This window comes from Electrophorus electricus, chromosome 8 (genome assembly GCF_041902795.1).
Source record: "Electrophorus electricus isolate QZ-2024a chromosome 8, ASM4190279v1, whole genome shotgun sequence".
NCBI lineage: Eukaryota > Metazoa > Chordata > Actinopteri > Gymnotiformes > Gymnotidae > Electrophorus > Electrophorus electricus.
The window spans coordinates 9,668,302-9,687,887 of NC_137504.1; the positions used below are offsets into that span (position 1 = coordinate 9,668,302).

At 48.0% G+C, this 19,586-nt stretch overlaps 1 protein-coding gene across 9 annotated transcripts in view; it reads left to right on the forward strand.

Annotated features, from left to right (window-relative positions):
• Positions 1 to 5,081: 5,081 nt before the first annotated feature.
• The window catches only part of nrxn2a (neurexin 2a), a 213,227-nt gene continuing 198,722 nt past the window's right edge, over positions 5,082 to 19,586 (forward strand). For 2 of the 9 annotated variants that reach the window (XM_081718673.1, XM_081718674.1), the window contains exon 1: positions 5,093 to 5,380. The gene's annotated coding sequence lies outside the window, so the exon portion shown is untranslated. Of the gene's footprint in view, positions 5,381 to 19,586 lie in introns of all 9 variants that reach the window. The other 7 variants (XM_081718682.1, XM_081718681.1, XM_081718680.1 and 4 more) reach the window with 7 other exon arrangements.

Genomic DNA, 19,586 nt, shown 5'->3' on the forward strand with positions numbered 1-19,586 from the left:
GCTACTGTATGTGTGAGTGTGTGTGTGGGGGTGTGGGCGTGAGTGTGTGTGTTTGCGTGAGAACGAGAGAGAGACAGAAAGAGAGAGACAGGGAGGGGCTGTCGAGAGACAGCAGTGCTGGGGCGGTGACAGAGACGAATAATAATAAACACAGTCACTGCAGCCTGGCAAAGATGTAATGTGGGTTAGAAAGTGCCTCTTCAACTGCTGACGTGTGTGTGTGTGTGTGTGTGTGTGTGTGTGTTAAGACACTAAAACAGACACTGACGCTATATACTCTATATATGCACGGTTGTCAGAATGTGTGTGTGTGTGTGTGTGTGTGTGTGTGTGTGTGTGTGTGCGCGTGTGCGTATCTGCTTGTGTATGTGTGTATCTGTGTGTGTGTGTCTTTAACAACTCCTTGCGCTGATGTGCGTCTCCTGCTGCTCTAGGCTGGTGAGGTTAATGTGGGCTGACTGACTGCACTGAACCTCTCATGCCAGCGCACACACAGGCCTGTCCGTGACCTTGCGCTCCCAGAGAAATGTGACACCACGACAGCAGAGGAAACCACGACAGGAATCCAGCTCCACCCTGCTCAAGGGACTTTACTCCACCCAGAGCACGCGAGCAGCTTTCACACACACCCACACACACACACCGTCATTCATCCTCTTGCAGACTGACTGGGCTGATTAAAAACCAGAATTTCATTTGTTATCCATTCCATTGTGGTCTGTAATATGGTGGGAAAATGATGTGGAATAAAAGTGAATTACACAAGGTAATTAAAGTGGTTGATTTCCAAATCAAATTCAACCTTTACTGAGATTGTTCAACCTTTGGCACTTCGTTTATTACACCAGCAGAAGTGCCAGGTGTGTTCAGGTGTTCCTTGCATATTTTGACCCAATGCTTTAAAAACAGGTGGTTAATTTACTGCCAGTGTTAGAATTTAAGGCAGTCCCCCACTGGGACCTGGCCTGACCGTCTATGGACTAATTATCCAATGCGCTGCAAGGAAATTGAGTGGAGAGGCGAGGAGCGTGACCTTTGACTTTAATAGGGAGTCATGGGTATTGATCTGAGTGATGGCTTATTTTGCTCGCATGAATCACCTTGGATTATATAGCGTCCCATTCACGAGTGTTTAATACCTGTTCATTACAATCAGTGTGTTTTTGCTCTGGTCTCACGCTACTGATTGCTATTACATTTTGAATGGGCCGTTTCTCACCAGCACCGCTGCGGTTCCAGTGCATTCGCATCTCCAGCCTACGGTGTTAACCGGTCTCGTTGGTGTTGACCCAGTCAACGGGAGCGGCTCGGAGGGTGCGCGTGACCAGCTGCTAAGCTCGTGCTACAGGCAGATCTCGGAGGGCCCCAGGCCCCGGAAGCAAATGTGAGGCCTAACATGGCCTAACGAAGCCTAGTGTTCAACCTCATGCCAGTCTACGGCCCTGACAGAGATTCTCACAGAGAATAACGGGATACAAGTTCCCAAATGAGGCAGGCTGCTTGCCACGGTCTCCTCTCTGACTTGAAGATGAGTCCTCTCTGACTCGAAGATGAGTCCTCTCTGAATCAAGGACGAGTCCCTCTCTGGACCCACTGTGACCACAAGGCTCAGGCCCAGCCTTAAAAGCTGCTTTCTCCTTCCTGTGCTGCCGCAACGCACCAGAGTGGAGGAGGGTGCTGAGGTGGGCGCCTCCGCATAGCTCAACTACGCCCTAAAACTGGATTTTTTGGAGGGCTTCCGTGGCTGTCACTGAGCATTTAATTGGCCTGACAGCTTACCTCAGCGTGAGCCGAAGTCGACGGCCGAGTTAGCCCAGCAAGCAGAGAAATTTAAACTCAGTTTTACGCACATCACACAATAAATTGAGTTATATTAGCATGCTGTTCATGTTGATGCAGAAGTTTACATCTATCTAAAAACAAACCTCTGCCAAACTGCAGCCTCAGTGTGGATGTGTGATGGGTCATTACTCCAGCACACTCTCCCAAAGGACACATCGTGGCACTAAAATCTTCAATTTCGCAGCGTCTAGGCAGGTGCCTGATCCAGGGGCCGTTTCTTTGACTTCACGGGTTACAAGAAAGAAAGGTACGATGCACAGTGGCTGTCAACCCAGAAATAACACTGCAAAATATCCCTTTTTGCTGTGACTAGATTCTAGAGTCTAGATCTTGACCTGAATGGCAAAAAAGCAGAAGAATGCATTGTGGAGAGCCGATTGTACGGTGAACAGAACGGAGCGAACAGAGATATGCGAAGGTAATGAAACAAAAGCCAGGGAGAAATCTCAAGACAAGTTGAGTGTTGTGTTTCAGGAAAGATAAATTAATCTGCACTGTTGCTTTTGGGGGATTTGTTATCGTAATAGGCTGACTAACTTTCTGCCTCCAAGACAGGGCTGAATGTGTGAAAGAATCCCCACTGAGGCAGAGCAGGCCACATAAAAGCTCTCTCTATGTGTGTGAGTGTGTGTGTGTGTGTGTGTGTGTGTGTGTGTCTGTGTGTGTGGCCTTCTGTGGTATGTCTGGGCACACAGCCCTTATCAGGAGCAGTGCAGAGTCAAGCTGTATTTCCCTGAGCCATCCCCTGGAGATTGCGTGCAGGAAGAGTGACAGGACTGTGGAGTCCTTCTAGAACAGGTGGACTGGGGAAGATCCAATGCATTCCGTTTGAATGTTTTGTCTCTACTTTATTGATCTCGCCTCTCTTTCTCTGTTCCTCTCTCTCCCTCTCCCGCTCTCTCTCTTTTGATCTCTCCCTCTTGCTCCCTCGCTTTCCTGGTGTCACTCTCTCTTTGTCTCGCTTTCTCAAGGGCAGGTCCTTGGGTGAAGTCTTGTTATCCTTGATGCCTGACATGGATTATTGACCGGATCCTTTGTGGAGCTGAACGTTCTGAATTCATTATAGTGCATAAGGTAAAATCAGCTGACTGCTCAGAATCAGAACGTCAGCTTGGGCTTAGGATGTGAAACAACTCTCCTTTTATCGAAGTTTCCATATCACCGTGCCGAAAAACTTGCATCATTCTCATTCGGTTTAGATAACAGATGTTTGCTGATTTATTTACATATGACAAATTTATCACACCAAATCAGGCATCTCAATTTGTGGCATAACTGCATCAGCGCTAATAACTTGATATGAGCTGCAGAATAACTGCGTTAGTAGCCGCCGAGCTCCGTTCTGCTATGCGGCAGCGAGCCTGTGAGTAGGACCGCGCGCGGATGATGACCACAATCCAAAGCGCCGCGCAATTGACCGTTCACAGCACATCTCACCGGTGCCTTGCACGGAAGTGGTTAAATGCATGCTGTTATGTGTTTTTAATCTCCTAATTGTGCTAAATTGTCCAGGAGCCAGCCCTGGGGAAATGACGATGACAACACAGCTGCTTGGCGGCTTGTCAAAACCTGTGTATGTGTGTGTTGGGGAAGGCTGAGGTGGGGTGGAACACTGAATATGGCAAGGAGACAGAAACTGAGTGATGATATGGTTTGCATAATCATTAGGCCCCTAAAGCAATCGTGATCATGGGCCAATCTTCACCTCTCCCTCCCCCACTCCACAGCCCTCTTACCCAGTAATCACATGAGTACATTTCAAGGCCTCCATCAAGGCAGCTCATTGGCAGCCCAGCGGTGCAGCTATTCTTGAAACCACACATTAACACACGAGAGAGAGAGAGAGATAGATAGATAGATAGATAGAGAGAGAGAGATGGAGAGAATAGTCTCTCTCCTGTGACCTTGTCACTCTACATTAATCGCTGTCTCATGCAGCAGTGCGCTCAGGGCTGGAACGGACCGCGAGACGTCGGCGCCTATACCGTCCAGCCTTTTCCCTTCACCAGTCTTTCAAGACGAGCCCGTGACGCCGCTCATTTATTTATTCCTTTCTTTTAAGCCTCTTTATGCCGTGCAGCCCTTCAGCTGTGAGTGGCACCGCCAGCACGCACCCGAGCAAGAGAGTTACACGGGAGCGACGACGGCACTCCTCCGGTAACGAGGCAGGAGTCGGGGCGCAGGATGAGCAGAGGCAGCTGTGCTCGCAGAGACCAGGGTACCGGGCACAGGCCGCCCCATGCCAAGGCGGCGTGTGGAGAAGTGGCTTCTTCTGCCTGCTCAGGAAAGATAAAGACAGCCTGTGAGTCATGTTGTTGAAGTGTTTCAAAGCGCACAGTCACTTTCAAGAAGTAAGAAGAGAACACTGAACTGTACTTCTCTCTCTCTCTCTCTCTCTCTCTCTCTCTCTCTCATATGCTCACCTTCCGTAAACGTTTTGGAACGCTCTGGGTACAAATGTCATCTGGTCCCCCTCAGAGTCGCCTGCGCTCCCCCCACGCTCCCTGCTAAGCCACAGGCCGCTGGTGTTCTAAGTAGCTACTCATGTTTTCAGTCATTACTCATAGCCTGGGGGTCAAGGCTGCACACTGCGACTTGAGTAGATTCCATTTATCATGCTTGTTCGAATTATTGGGTCATTACACAAAGCATTTGCATTTATAGTCCTGTGGCTAACATGAATCTGTTTATCATCGGTATGCGTCTTTGTACTTGAGTACGGACAGAAACCAGAGGTGTCTACGTGGATCTAAAAGCAGATTTAAGACCCCAAACCGGCTTGCTATCCAAACTTAGAAGCAGTGCAATTTTAAATGTACAGTTGCCTACATCCACTGCAAAAGTCCAATCCATTTACTTGTATGTACCGAACTCCCTTACCTGCTATTGCAGTAACCTGTTATTGATTTCTTACCATGACCGCATCATAGCAAAGGATTAGCAAGCCTTTCACCAAGAATAGGAAAAGTCAGTTATGGGAAAATATAATTTAACTCCAAAGGAATTCCCCTAATGGAAAAAGTTTTAGAATTACTGCGCCGTCGGAGACGGCGCGGGTCCAGGTGCTGATTCAAGGCTCATCGGGCCAAAGTCGGCCGTTTATATTAGATAAAGGTAAATTACATCCGACCGGCTGGTCGGAAGTCATCGCTTACTCCGTGTGCCTCGAAGGCGGCGGGCCGATGCGGGGGTGATTGGTAGAGGGGCTCCGCTGACCGCGCCTTCATTCCGGTCCCATAAGCCACTACCGGTTAAGGGCGGGAGCGCCGAGGAAGCGGGCGGTCGCGCAGTTGCACAGATTTTGCTCCATCTTCTCATACGGGGATGCAGGTGGAGCGGCTTGACTCACAGCCGTCGTCTGCACGCAAGGGGGAGTGGAAGGCAGGCAGCGCATTTCGCATCCGTGGACCGTATCGACAATAAACGAACCATTTTTATTCTAGTGCGGCGTGGATATCTAAGAAGAAACAAAACAAAACAAACAAACAAAAAAAAACGCGCTCACTTTTCCGGGGTTCAAACGCGGAACGGCGAGCAGGTAACAGATGAGCATCCTTTCAGCAGCCTTTCGGTGTCCAAATGTACCTTTTAAACATTGCAGGTGATGTGACAGGCTGGGACCGAGAGACACAACCCGATGGTGTGGATTTACTGGCTTTTTTTTTTTAATCATAGTCTAGAAATGCTGCGCTTTGCGATTACGGCTCGTTTCCCATCTTAATGTTCACATTCTTTCATCGTTCATCGTTATTTTCATGTCCGAGTGTTCCGTAACGGGCGCCGTGTGGAACATGCATACTATAACACGGAGTTACTCCGCTAGGTTGCCATGTGAGAAAAATTAAAACTAGAGAGACGGAGGAGGTCGTTCAAACATCCGCCGCTGTGGGTAATCTCTTGTTTGGTGTGGTGGACTAATATTGTGTACTGTTCACTAAATCGGAATTTATTGGGCTAAACCTTTAAAATAAGTTCAGAGAGAATTTTAGGTTGAATTCGAATGTGTTGTTTATGGAAATCGGGGACAATTTTGGGGGGTGATTTGGTTCATTAGTCCCTTTCATTCAGGGCCTATAACAATAATTTATCAGCAAATATCAAACGTTTATCTTGTGCGATTGCATATCGTTGTCCGTCCACGCTTTACGTACAAGGTATGTCAACTTCCTGTAGCCTAATTCAGCCTCGCAGTCTCATTCATTCGTCGATATGACTCATATTTTTAAAATAATATTTTGGCAGGTGTTTAGCGCTGATATGTTGCCGCCATGCTGAGAAATTGCCTTAAAAAATCGTCCAGTGATCTTTTGTCGTTTCCTAGGTAAACTGCCAAAATAATTCAAGAACGAAAGCTTTGGAATTATTTTCTTTATTCCGTCTTGAACGTCTGCTGTCTCCTTTGTGGTTGCCATGTACTGAACCCGTAATTAACTGCATCACCAACTGCTGTGTGGCAGCTAATTGTAGAATGCTGGAGACAGTTTGATTGGGAGCTCATGTCAAGAAGATTTTCAATCTTTCAGTAGGTAGCAATGGAGTTGCTATCTACAAGCTGGTACGTTAGTTCTAGTTCTGTACAGGAGTCCCAAGGACATTGATTGGATTTGATTGTTTTGACTAATTAATATAAAAAACCCAGTTCATTAGACTTGAATCCAGTTAAATTGTGTGGGAATCTCAGCATGGACATATGTACACGTATCACACGTGTAATTTTTAGAATGAGCACCATTTTGAAACGTGTTCACTGAAAAAAAAAACCCCAAAAAAACCCCAGTAATCCATTATAAACAATGGCAAGGTGACTAAGCTATATGATGCAAATACGTTTCCATTGTTTGTGTAATGGTGATTACATGAATTTATGTAATGTTGAAACAGTGGGTGGTAATGGAACTCACTCCTTCATGCACACTGTGAATCCCTAGAGTTACAGAGCAGTGTCCCCCCCGTACACTGGCCTCATGAAACTTTCATAAGCGTTTTAAATGGAGCTATAGAAGAAAAATCAAATGCCCTTGGTGTCTAAGCATCTACGCGCCATCGATTATTCATTTAGCCTTACTACAGTATGGATGTCCAAACATCACATGGAGCTTAACCTGCATGGCCCTCTGGGTGGCACTGGGTTTGAGAAATGCTTTCCGACTGGAAATTCACTATATTGTGCTTGCCTCGTGGACCTCGCCACTCTTTATGCATGCGATACGTGACAACCAAAGTCGGAGGTGGGGAAATACGGAATGTCGTGCCTCTCCAAATGATATATATTTATATGTTTATCTGGATTGTTGTAGCGGAATTCTATCTGTATCTCTATATTTGAAGATTTGTGCTGGTTTAAGTGGATCAGGGAGGCCAGAAAGGCTCTTTGGCTTGTTCGGATCAAGTCGAAAACATCAGCCCTTACTGAATGAAGTGAAACGAATAATAACTATTGGCACTGAAGGCCGTTATACTAAGGGCTACCTAAGTTTAGGAAGGTGTGGTTTACAGAATGAAAAACTTATAGCCTTCTGTACCGACTGACGAAAGCCATAAAGAATGTATCCAATATATAAAATACAGTCTCGTACAGCCCAAAGAACATAGTTTGTTCTGTGGTCATGGACTTTAGTTTACTTTTTGCACATTATGTAGCAGTAAATTTTGGGTAAGGAAAAACTGGATATGCACATTTGGTAATGTTCAGGATGTCTATGGATACAGAGTGTAAGGATCTTGGATTCAGTAGCTATGAACCCGGTCTGAGTTATTCTGGTAGACATTTACCACTCATCTGAGAGTGAAGCACCCAAATGACTGGAGAAACATCTTCAAGATTATATGATCAGCCAAGTCATATTTTTATTTACTAATATTATAGAGTTCAGTGGCCTGGATGACTAAGACCATTCATAGACAGATACGTTTTCTGCTGAATTTCACTCAGGCTAATCTGCATCACTATATCCATGTAAAGCAAAAGGTTATGTGCTGTAAAATACAGACATTTCATAATCGTGGTCAATTTTCATAAAAGTAAAGCGAAGAGTCATGTTAAGAGTGATGAAATTTTTGCACAAATCAAGCCCTCAGATAATATTTTCAAATATTCATGCATATATTGTGGTGCATTTTACTAGAAGGTCTGCTCACGCATGAAATTGCACATCCATTGTGGCATATGGTTTTCTACTGTGCATCCACAGCCAGCGCTGCCCTTGACATCGCTCTGTTCTGTCATAAAGGCTAAAGTTCTCGGGCCTGGGAACCTGGTCCCAGATCAGTGAAATGGGAGGAGCAGGCAGAGGAGTCAGCACGGGCAGTAACCTCTCCTGTGTATCAGGCCTGGAACCGAATCGCATCATCCCGGCTGATAAGGAATATCACTGGCCATCGCTGGCCTTCCTGATCCGGAGCGGGGAAGGGTAAAGACTGGGAGAGGAAGGAGCGTGATGGCATCTCTGACAGACAGATGGCTTTGCCCCCAACCCACCCCCAACTCCCCCCCCCGAGCCTCTCCTCCACCCCCTGCTCTGCACATAGTGCTGCGGAGCGGGTGGAGGCAGAAGCAGAGCGACTGGCTGGCATGTGAGAGACTGTGCAGGCGAGCTTGTCTTTGTTCTTTGCCCTTCACTCCTGTCCTTTGGTGTCGCCCTTTGAGGGGCTGTCATACCGGCAGGGCTGTGATGAGGGTTGCTCCAGCCATGTTTCGACTGCAATGTTTAGGGATGAGAGATGGCCAGCTCGTGAGAAACCGTGATATCAAATCACCTGCATAATTAATCATCTGATTTCCTTCACACCATTGTTTTTACTGACAAATCTGTGTCCAAGTGGCTTAAGTTAAATCTAATCTGGCTTTGTAGTTTCATAAGAACATTGAATGACTTCTAATTAGAATGCCACGGTTGAACAAAATAAATCAATGCACATCATAATGAGAATGAACATAATGACATTCATATAATATTTTTTCCCTATAATAACGAGCTGCACTTCATCAGCATGGTCCTCTTGCCATTATGTACAGAATACGACCTATTAGTTATCCAGCTCCCTCATGTCACTGGGTATTGTTATAGAGGTAGCAGCAGCCAAAGGAAAGCCAAAACAGGCACACAGGTCCCTGCACACACAGCCACAGCGCTGTGATTCATCCCTGCTAGACTCCCTTGGCTGGGACACCTCCCTGCATTTCTCACTACATGTCTCTGTCCCTTTTCAGCACCACCCATATGGACAGCTCCTCGACGTGAGCGCCGTGCTAAGCTGTAGTTCTCTCTATCTCTCTCTCTCTGTTCCTCCCAGGGCAGCTCCAGTGCAGATGCACTGGTGCCGGGGGGACTAGATAATGCATGCGGGGGTTCAAGGGGACCCCCCGCTCTTCCCACACGTCCGCAGTGCCCCGCCCCGCTGCGCGGGCCAGAGGGTCGGCTTGGCCCGCTCTAGCTCCAGTGCTCCGCTGCCACTCCCTTCCAGCTGGTAGCGACGCTCATTTGTTCTTGTCCAGCGTACTGCAGTAGTCGTGATAAGGCGGCGGAGTCCAGGAGCAACCACAGTGCCGAGGGGTTGTCATGTGACCGATATTGGAGTCAGTGTGAGCTGACGGTGGTAATTACTGATGTCTCTGAAGCCACTCAGGGGGCCAGGGCTCAGGGCTCAGCAGAGCTGCGCGCAGAGGTTGTGGACCCAGCGCCCCAGCCCCGGTCTGTACCGGAGCAGGTACAGAACGCCGAGATGAGGCCAGACGCAGGGGGTGCGGCGGTCATCTGCTCCGGTTGCCGCATGGACACACATACCCACACACACACACAAACATTCACTCTGGCATCCCTAACAAGGTCGCTCATACACACATGCACTCGCATGCGTGCACACACGCATCTCTTAGGGATGATGCAGGGCCCCAAGAGTGGGGCAGCTTTTTAATCTAGGCTGACGCGTGACTCAGCCTCACGCCAGCCTGGGAAAAAAAAACCCAAAAAACCCCACCCCAAAACAAAACAAGGGATCGCTTCAGATGATGATGAGTCAGAATCAAAGGTCAGCACCGAGATCCCCGGTCTCTGTGTTTCTCATCCCCAGGGGAAATTCATCCCCCCACCCCCAGTTCATCCTTCTCATTTTCCGCATCTGAGCCGATGAACTTTACTAACCCAAATGAGCAGGTAACCTGCCCGAAGCTGTCGATGCACATCGAAAGGCGATGCACGTCTCGCGGTGGGCAGTGTAAGCACGGCCATTAAGACTACTTAAGCACTTATCATTAGTGTAGGTCCAGGTCAGATCCTCCAATGGCCCAAGCAGTGGTGCAGTTCTGCCGATTCCACCGCACTGTTCAAATTACACCGCACTGTTTATAAGCAAAATGCCCACTCTACTTACTGCTGTGCTGCAGTATGACCGCAGACAGTGTGGCTGCTTTGGGGAGAAAAACTGGTTTATTTTGAGTGATTCCTGGGGGACCGGCCTGGCGGAGAGCCAGGGAGAAGGAGGAAGTTAGTAATTAAAAGAGCTCGCCGCTGCTTCGTAATGTTTCCTGAGTGGGTAAAACGGGTAAGCGGCAACAGTTAATACGGATAATTATCTGGCATTACAGAGCATGTCAGGATGTCAGATGTAAGAGGGGAAGGGTGAGAGTCGGGTGAGTGAAGGGAGTGTCTCTCTGCCAGTGTGGGACCTAGAAACGGCACTCCCTGACGAGCGCAGTGTCCAGACGACGCGTGCCTCTTCCCACCCCAGAATTAGCATAGCAGCGAAGCAGATGGTTGTAACCAGGCCACTTTTCCATAGGTTTGCATATTGCATGTTGTTTTGATGTTGCAAGAGAGTTATTTTGTTGCCACAAGCCTGCGTGTGTGTGTGTGTGTGTGTGTGTGTGTGTGTGTGTGTGTGTGTGTGTGTGTGTGTGTGTAGCCAGTGCTGCACACACACCAATATTCACAATTAAATGCTCACAGGAATATTGCCAGTTATTGATGGAACGTGTCCAAAAATCATTTATGTCTAAAAAATAAAAATAATCATCAGTGGAAATGTAAGACACACCACTTCTCTGAAAATAGCATTCCTTCTAGAGGCTGAGACATTCAAGTGTGTGTGTGTGTGTGTGTGTGTGTGTGTGTGTGTGTGTGTGTGTGTGTGTGTGCGCGCAGCTCCAGCTGGGCGGAAGTGTTATCCAGCCTGAGTTCCTGCTGGCTTCAGGAGTACGTAACTCTACACTGCGGCAGCCACGTTCACTGGCGATGCGCCGGTCCTGTCCGCTGACCTCTGCACACCGCACAGCGGACACAGATTATAGAGCAGCAGAGAGAGGAGGGAGAGTGTGAGGCAGGGAAGAGAGGGGGCTGGGGAGCGAGCTATAGAAGAGAGGTGGAGGCTGAGGTAGGGAGGAGAAATCGGTTAAGGAACAAAGGGTGGGTGGATGTATGCGTTGGGGGTTGCAGGGGACAGCCTGGCCTCCACCTGGGGCAGAGCTGCGGGGGGAGGAGTGATTAAGAATCCCTCGCGGTCGTGCATCCTCGCCCCGCCTGTCCTCCCCGTGCGGCAGGAGGTGGGAGATTTACGCCGGGTCGACGGGCGTGGGGCTGACGGCTGCTTCCGCCACGCCTTAAATCCTGCCATGTTTAGCAGCTGTCTGCCCGTCCGTCCGTCATGGCAGTGGTCATGGCGTGGTGGGGCAAGCCGCCGGGACACTGCTGACGGTCACGCTCGGTCACATGATCAGTACCCCCCCCTCCTTCCTAACCCCCCCACCGTTCTGCCGGCTACGCACGTCCGCTTGCTCGTCCCCCCACGACGCCCCCGTGTCCATGCAGACCCGGAAGTAGATCCCGGCGGCGTGCCTCGGCACTACAGCCACATGGTGCCCCTGCCGCCCATCTGTGCCCGTTCATTTTTAGCTCCATCTATCCGTTTAATAAGCTTTATTTCATCAGCCCCTTTCCCAGGCCGACGCCACACTGTAAACCGCTTGCCGCCGGCTGGACATCCATCTTCGTTCCGTGATGTTAATTCCAAGCCGATGTATGCAAAATGACCTCCCTTTGTTACAGTGATTGCTAGTGATTCGTCAGGCAGCATGCACCCAGACGGAGTCACGTGACGGGGATCCAATTAGCTACTCTCCTGATTATCTCCGTACTGCTGCTGCAATAGCAGCATCGATTAGCTACCTGAAAGAGAGAGCAGCCTAATGGCAGACTGACACAGTGGTTGACTGTTCTGTGTGAGTCCTGTTTACAAGGTTTTCTTCTCTCCTCTCTGCTCCACACCCTTCGAGAGTCTAAAAACACTTATTTCCTGCGAGACACACGTTCCCTGCCGTTAATTAGTAACCTTAAGAACTAGGTTTAGCATCGCAGCTAATCGGGTGAAACCATCAGCAGGGGGAGACGCTGGGCACATGCAGGTCTTGAGGGGCTGATTTGGGTTCGTAGGATTTCGGAGAAGTGGAAATGAGGCTCGCTCTCCCTCGGGCACGCGGCGTGTCTCCCCAGCGCGAGGGCGTTATTGCCGGCAGTGCGCGGGAGCCAGCCTCAGCTGTATGGACACCGGCTGGCGCCGTGCGGGCCAGCGCACCCCGGGCCCTGCAAGCCCGCCGCCGGCCCGCACCGGGCTCGGCGGTCCGGGAAACTGCTCACATGCGATCTGAGTGCTGGCTTTCCCAGTTTCATGAGGGGTCACCGCTGGCGGGCGGTCTCCGGCATCGGATCCCCCTCTGTTGTATCGGCCGCAGGCGTGACGCGGTGGCGAGTGCGGTTAAGCGATATCTGATCCCCCCCCCAGGCTGGAGAGTGCCACTCATCTGGGCAGTAATATGCCACTCGTGGATCAGATTAGCTCCACCTGAATGTTTCCAGCTGTCTGCTAATGCCCGTGACCCACAACAAGATTAAAGAGATTAAGATATATTTCAGCTTGAATGAAGTGCTGAAGCCAAAGCACTCATCTGCAGAATGTAGCCAGTAATAAGCTGCTTTGGCAGTGGGACTCGAAACAGCTTTTGTCGTTAGCGCTGTACCTTGAGGCACCTCTGTGTACTGTGTTCTTAATCTTATACTCTCTCTCAGCCCTGCTGACTGCTGCTGATGAGATGGATGGTGCCGATGACATTCTGTTGCTGCACTGAGGCAGCGTGTCAGATCCAACCAAGCTGTTTAAGGCGAGATGGAAAAGATCCGTTCGTGGAATGATTCTTGCGTTTGCTAGGAGTTTCTGATGCAGCAGGCAGACAAATATGAAGCTGTGGCTGTTTTATCGAGTGGGGCAGATTCACTGAAGACATTTTCATTTTTCTTGTTTGAGGGTCTTGGAGTAAGGAAATGTGTTGTTGTTTCTAATAAACGTAAATATGTGTGTGTGTGTGTGTGTGTGTGTGTGTGTGTGTGTGTGTGTGTGTGTGTGTGTGTACAATGCAGTCTGTGTGTAAATGAATAGTAAACATTTTTTGTTGTTTTAGGTCCACATCCTAGCACTGGATTTAAAGTGAACCAGTGACTATGAGAAAACATGCCAAGTCTAGGTTAACAGAGTAACCATGGAAACCTGGCCTAGTAATGGTAATAAATAAAGGAAAAAAAGCCAAACAACAATAATAATAACTGTAGGTTCTAGGGCTATAGACTAATTTATGCAGGCTATAAGAACCACACATCAAACATTAATATATGAGGATTTATAAATAAACAAAAAATTAAACTTCAGAAACCATATGCAGCATTCAGAGACATTTAAAATGGTTTTCGCGTAGTTGTTTTTGCCAAATGTTTGGTTTTAGAATTATAGACAGAGCCAAAGAATGACCACTCATTGTCAATTTAAGGGCAGGTTTTCGTTGTCTGCAACTGTAAAACCATGCTTTTGACGTAAACACTCTAAAACCATTAAATGGCTCTGACTGCCGAAAAAAAAACTTTTTAATTTTTTTATTTTTTTTTTGAGGTTTAGTGCTGGTTACACTTTCAACCCAGCTACCTCGATACAAGGTCCAGCAATGCTTGCACAATCCGACAAATGTCAAGGTCCCTGACATTAAACATTTTACAAGTAGCCTGTGAATAGTCACTTATAATATACTACTAATAGTAATATTATAATATAACACTAATTAATAATCAGCATCATCTCTTTTATATGTAGCACCTTACATTGTAATTTCAAAAACAAGTTAAAAATTCATTTGAAAACAACTTAGTACTATTTGTATTATTAGTATTAGTACTGTGATAGTAATGTGAGTATGCGTTGATAGTTCTGTATGTTTTCCAATTAAAATGTAAAGCAAACAAAATGGAACCTGAAAATGCATGTACAGCAGAGCTGTGGGAGAAGCTCTTGCGGCCAGATGAGCTGAAGATACTAGCGGCAGAGTAACAGGATTGAGAAAGTATGGAGAGAAAACGCTTCTTCTCTGGCATGCTGGCAGCAGTCTGGCTGCCAATAGAGCTGCCTCACCCATCGTTATTGATAATCTAAGATGGATTCTGTGAGTAAGTGACGAAGCACTTTTGTAAGTCGCTCCGGATGAGGGCGTCTGCTAAATGCTGTAAATGTAAATGTAAATGTAAATAAGCTGGCAGGATGGATTCTGAGAAGCATAGAAGCAGCAGAACTTTCAAGCACTAAGTGGGTTAGGGGTTTCGGGGCCAAAACGTGGATGATTATTGTAATTGTTTGCCCATTTGTCAGCGTTGTAGGGCACCAGACTCAGAGAAAAACAAACAAACAAACAAACAAACAAACAAAAAACATCCTTCCACAGCCTTGAAACAAGCAGGAACTAAAAGTGGCCCATAGTCAGTGTTCCTTTTCAAATCCACCATGGATGAGAGAGAGAGAGAGAGAGAGAGAGAGAGAGAGAGAGAGAGAGAGAGAGAGAGAGAGAGAGAGAGAGAGAGAGAGAGAGACAGAGAGAGACAGAGAGAGAGAGAGAGAGAGAGAGAGAGAGAGAGAGGACCCAGCATTGCTCTTCAGACTCTTAAGGACAGGACTGTATGTGTCTGTGGAATGCCTTTGTTTATAATAGCCTCTTTGCAGCATGGCGCCTGCTATTAACATCTGTCCATCCTTTCTCTCCGTGCACCATCCGCGCTTGTGCCGCCCACACTGGACATGCAGAAGCCAATGAATCCATTCTCTTAATGTATTCTGCAGAGACCACACCTAACGTGCACGCACAGATAAATGCAAACAGATCCACATACACCCATCATGCACAGGCTGCGCGGGCTCCCCCTACCTCCCTCTTACTCTCTCAGACAGGCTCACACATGCACGCAAGCGCGCGCGCACACACGTTGCTATCTCATCTCGGAGCACAGTAGATCTCGCAGGAGTATAGCTTTTTTTTTTGTGGTATGGTGACTTCAGATCACACACACGCACGTGCGCATGCACAAGCACGCACACGCACACGCACACACGCACACATCATACCAGTTTCTTTGTTATATTATAAAAACGTCTTAGCGGTACAGTCAGATACTACAACTCAGTTGTAGCCATACACACAGTTATTGTTCGCAGTCCTCGGTAAGTCCCCTCTGACCACAAGGCCGCTATCGCCTGGCCATTTTTGGGCGGTACTCCCAAATCAGCCGTGACACTGACGCACGTAAGTTCTCGCGCAGCCTGATCTACTCACACCAGTGCAAAGCCGCTGTACAGCAGCACAGTGTCACTTTAGTGTGGGGAATGGTATTGCCACCCACGTAACATCCGGTCCTCGGTGGTACCACGCTCAGAACAGGACCCGTGTTGAGCGGGATGGCGCAGGAATTGTGCAGAGTAACAGATGGGCTACGTTCTGCATCTGTGCCCATAAAATGCACCTATAATGTATGTGCGCCTATTAAATTGGCCAGTGAGTGTAGGTAAAAGGTTGGTGTTTCTAAGGAACTGGAGGGTGAATGTATTTATGCATGCGCAAGGTTAATCTTTTTACGAAGGTCCACTAACGACTGCAATGATTAACCATTAGTTCCTTTCATTGTTATTAGGACAATATATCATTTGAGTAATATTTAAATATTATGATGTTTTAGATTCCAAGTGGAAATTCTAGTGTCTTGTGATTTTTTTTTTTTTTCACTTCACTTTCTGGTTTTAGTACACAGCATTCAAAACCCCATTCACATGTAAATATTCCCCTCACTTATCAGCTATATATAGGTCAAAAGAGACTGCACAGTCTGTTTTGGCAGAGGAGAAGCCGGCTAAAAAGCTTGAATAGGACCAGAAACAAAGTGCAAGGCACCAGTGCTAGCCAGTGACTGTTCTGCTGGGAAGCAGATTGGAAGAGAACGCATGAGCGCCGGACACACATGCACATGGTCACTGGTCCAGCCTGCGCTGCCGTGGGATTTGTTGATTTCCTGCATTTCTCGCTCCCACCGCCTCATCCCCACGTTCGGCGCAGAGAGGTCAATCAGCGAAAGCATTGTGTTTTACACTCTGAGCCAGCAGGAGTGCAGGCTTTGATTGCTAATTGATTGTTGCCACAGCAGAAATATTTGCTTGTTAACAATCCGGCCCTTACCGACACCTTCGGTGGTGGAAGGAGCCCAGCAGTGGTCAGCCTATACCCACACCATCCGTGATGGATCTGTTGTTGTGTGAGTCATTTAGAATGAAGAAAAAATTCTGATTGGTTGGCCTGGAAGCTGGGAGGAAGTGTGAAAGACTGGAAAAGGAAAACGAATCAGGCGACTGGAGAAATTGAGGCTTTGGAAGTGTGTGTGTGGGGGGGGTTGAAGGCATTGAAACTGAATAAAGGAAAGTTAGGAGCACATACGTAATTCTGACTAATTCAGCAGGCCTGGCACTACACTGCCAGCCACCTGCACACACTTCTCCATCTCCTGCTACGCCTCTCACTGGCTCTGCTATTCAGCTGACTGGCAGGCCGGCGCAGGGAGCTGCAGTAGCTGCTTTGCAGCAGCTTCAGACCTGCACTTAGCCCGGCTGGGATGAAACGCAGCAGGACGACAGTACGACTCCTCTCCTCCCCTCTCCTCCCCTCCCCTCTCCTCTCCTCCCCTCTCCATCTTTTCCTTCTCCACCGATCTCGCACCAAACCTGCCACCTGTCCGTGCGGTGTCTGGTGAAGCTAACCGGTTATGTCCTTCATATTCAATTCTCTGTGAGAATTAAAGGAGCTCTGTTGAACAAGATCCTGTTGACTCAAGGGCGAAGCTCATCTGCACTGTTTTCTCGAGACGAGTCTATTATGGAGCGAGGCCCAGCTTCAGACGGGAATAAAGGAAGCCAGGGAGCTCTTACTTGGAGTGGCTCAGCCTGTTCCTTCCCTCATACTTTTGTGATGGGACTCGGATAGCTTACTCGCACTGGCTATAGTTTGCATTAATTCATGCCGTTTTCACACCTAAATAGTATGTTTGCATTTTAAGCGAGCTTATTCAAGCACTATTGATACAGTGAGTTATGCTTTCAGATTTGAGATTGCAAGTTGGTCCTTGAGGACTGCAGTCTGTTAGTGAAGAAAAGAGCGCTCAGAGACATCAGGGTTTCAAATCAGGAGAAACACACAGAACCGTTGTTTCAGAAGTGAGGATGTTTATATGCGTAAAAGCGACACTACACTTCCGCACTCGTATTCAGCCGCAGCACCGAGAAACGAGGCAGACTGGGAGCTCTTAAGGGTTTCTGTCTCAGTCTTTTCTCTCTGAATTATTTCTGTTGCCGTAGTGTCAGGTCAAGTTAACTAGCGCCGGCAGTGGCGCCGAAGTTTCCCCCTACAGAGTTTTCACTGTGAATGACTGTCATTGTGTTTGTGCAAAGAGGAAGAGCTCCCTTGTACTGCTCATGGCCAAACCGATCCTTGACATCTATAGAATATATGAACATTTAGGGGGGAATCCTGCCTGCCGTTTGGTAAGGGGGTTCCCTCGGAGGTGATTGGTTTGTCTTTACCAGGCTGTTGTCAAGGCCTACCTGATCTAGAGCCGAGGAGAAAGCGCCGTGGTGTGGCAGGACTCCCACTCAGCCTGGTGCTAATGGTATGTCCTTTATCTTTGGCTTGGAAAAAAACGAACTGGGATAGCACATATCTGTTGACAGTAATGTCAGTGTTTAACGTGTGTGCGCGCGTGTGTACTTAAGCACTTTGCATGTACACAGGAAGGACCTGAGGGGACTTGTATCCATGGTGACAGCTGGCCACACACACTGTTGCTTGGCGGTATAGGAGAAAGCAAAGGTGGCCCTGTGACAGGCAGTGACTCTGTAAGATCCTTAACAAGCTGTCATGTTTCCCTTTGTTATGCTTTATGGGAAAAGAAAAGGGCTTTTAGTGTCATTAAGTCCTGCTGCATTACCCAGCTCTGCGCCTGGCCCTGTGAACGCGAGCGGGGTTTCGGAACTGAAGCAGAGGATTAGCGCTTTTACGCTGACCGTGCGCCTCGGCCATCATCTCGACTACAAATGAATCTGTCATGCAGGAAGGGCGGTGAGAGCGTGAGCATCTGCGTGTGCGCGTTTGTGGCTTGTGCGTGAAGGAAGAATTTGGCCACGCTGCACGACAGCAAGACGTGACAGAAGCGAGGTATGGTGATGGAGGGGTCCGCCGGAGATTAACAGCACGCGGCCGAGGCCGCACAGGAGCCCGTCCCTTTGGAAGTGGTCTAGACGACCCAGAAGGAGGCCCCTGGATGTTGTCTTTGCATTTCTCCAGTGCCGGCAGGCTTCTCGGGGTTGAAGGGTCATAAATCCGAACCTGCCTGTACTAGCCTGAAGACACGAGCCTGTCCCAAAGATAGAAAAGGACTGCAAAAACAGCATTTGTTTCAAAGCTGTCTGATGACTTACACGGACAGTTTAGCCAATTTATGTAGCCTGTCTAAACAAAGCAACTGCAAACTGCGTTGTCTATTTTTGTTCGCCACCCGAGGGAGGTAAATCATAAATTTTTGGCTTTTGTTTATTGCGATAACACGTGGTATCTTTGACTTTCTTCCTCTCTCTTAGGTTTGACTTTCCCATATCTATTTCAGCCTGTATTCTCCATTCCAAACATATGTTAGCACAACTAAATGCAGATTCTATTTTTGCCGTGCAGTTATGCGGTGCATCTGTTTATGCGATCCTCCGATCTGAGAGACATACATCACACCTTCTCTAGAATGTCATAGCATAAAAATGGCTCGGCGTACCGTACAGTTCGATGATATTGTGATGACTGAAGGTAGAGGACCGGTTCCCTCCAGGTTCTAACGCCGATCTCACAAAATGATCGTTTTGAAGAGGAACTGGCCCTTTCATTTAACTCAAACGTGGCTATACACGCTCGGCCGCCACATCCGAAGCGCCTCTGGATGCCATATTTATTTTAGTCGCACGGTTAGAGACCGCAGACCATCTCTTGTCCAGGCCACTCGCGACGGCACTAGCCTCTCATTGAGGTTGGTTCTGACCACGGGATGAGTGTCGCCTGGAAATGCCTCAAACCCAGCTCCGAACCGGACATGTGCAAAAACCCTGGCAGCGCTGCGGCAGCTAAACCGACGCAATGATTCCATTACCATGTCAGTGTTAATGCCGTGGGGAGATATAACAACGTCTAGTTATATGCCGATGAGCAGTGAATGTCATGGGATGGGGGCGGGGGTGGTAATTGTACACTTATAAAATACAACTGTGCGAGAAGTATACCTAATAAATCGGCATGGGTATTCTAATAAATGGGTATTCTAATAAAATAGCTAGGAAGTGTACGTTTACAATGGGAACATTTTTGATTG